This window comes from Artibeus jamaicensis, unplaced genomic scaffold (assembly GCF_021234435.1).
Source record: "Artibeus jamaicensis isolate MK-2021 breed Jamaican fruit bat unplaced genomic scaffold, CSHL_Jam_final scaffold_369, whole genome shotgun sequence".
Lineage (NCBI taxonomy): Eukaryota > Metazoa > Chordata > Mammalia > Chiroptera > Phyllostomidae > Artibeus > Artibeus jamaicensis.
Window position 1 is genome coordinate 14,593,470 of NW_026522042.1, and position 897 is coordinate 14,594,366.

Sequence of the window (897 nt, forward strand, 5' to 3'; positions counted from 1 at the left end):
GAATTGCACTTGATTTATTGATATAATAGACAGAAAGTGATTATTAAGCAACCATCACTGATGGAGGAAAAACCAATCAAATTATGCTTCGAGGTTTGCTTTAACTTAACCTAACTCATCACCTTATACAACTCACTAAAGTCATACGCTCTCACTATAGTCAATGAGCCACAGCTCTCACTAAACTTGTATCTGCTCCTTGAAAGGCATCCAGGAGTTACACTAATTCACAACTGCAAATTATTATGAAAGGAAATGGCAATGCACTGGAGATTTAGCTTCTGCATTTCCTCACCATGCTTGCAGCCATGGTGATATTATTCTTTAACGTTTGTTGTCAGTCCATGAGGAATTCATGCTGTCCATGAAATGGGGTCAGCCTGTACTGGAAAGATGTGAGGAGTAGACACTGGTGTGCCTTCAATAGTGACAAGCTGGAGAAGGTGTCACCTTGAAGGGAGAACCAGGGTCAGTCTGTATTTCAGAAAGCAATGAAACGCCCTGACTAAAAGCAGGCACCAGTGTTCCCTTTGGTCTTAGACATTTGTAACACTCCTCCTTGGAAGCGAAAGGTATGGGTGAGGAGGAAGAGAATTCCATGGAACCGACCAGTAACCTCATACCAGAGGCAGAGCAGGGCACCCCAAGGGCTGTGGTCCAAACAGGAGTGGCCCAATGTGAATTTCGCTCCACTGTGATCGCTGAAAGCTGGAAAATAAAGTCTAAAAAAGCTCATTGCCATCCTGTTTGAGATGGTGGCTAGCGTCATAGGGAACCTACAACTGGAAGGATAGATATATTTTCAAAGCTATCTCTTACAGCTGACACTAGTTCCAAATAATACTGAATGTGAACTACAATTCAAAAGTAAAATTTAAAAAATTTAAAAAGCTATCT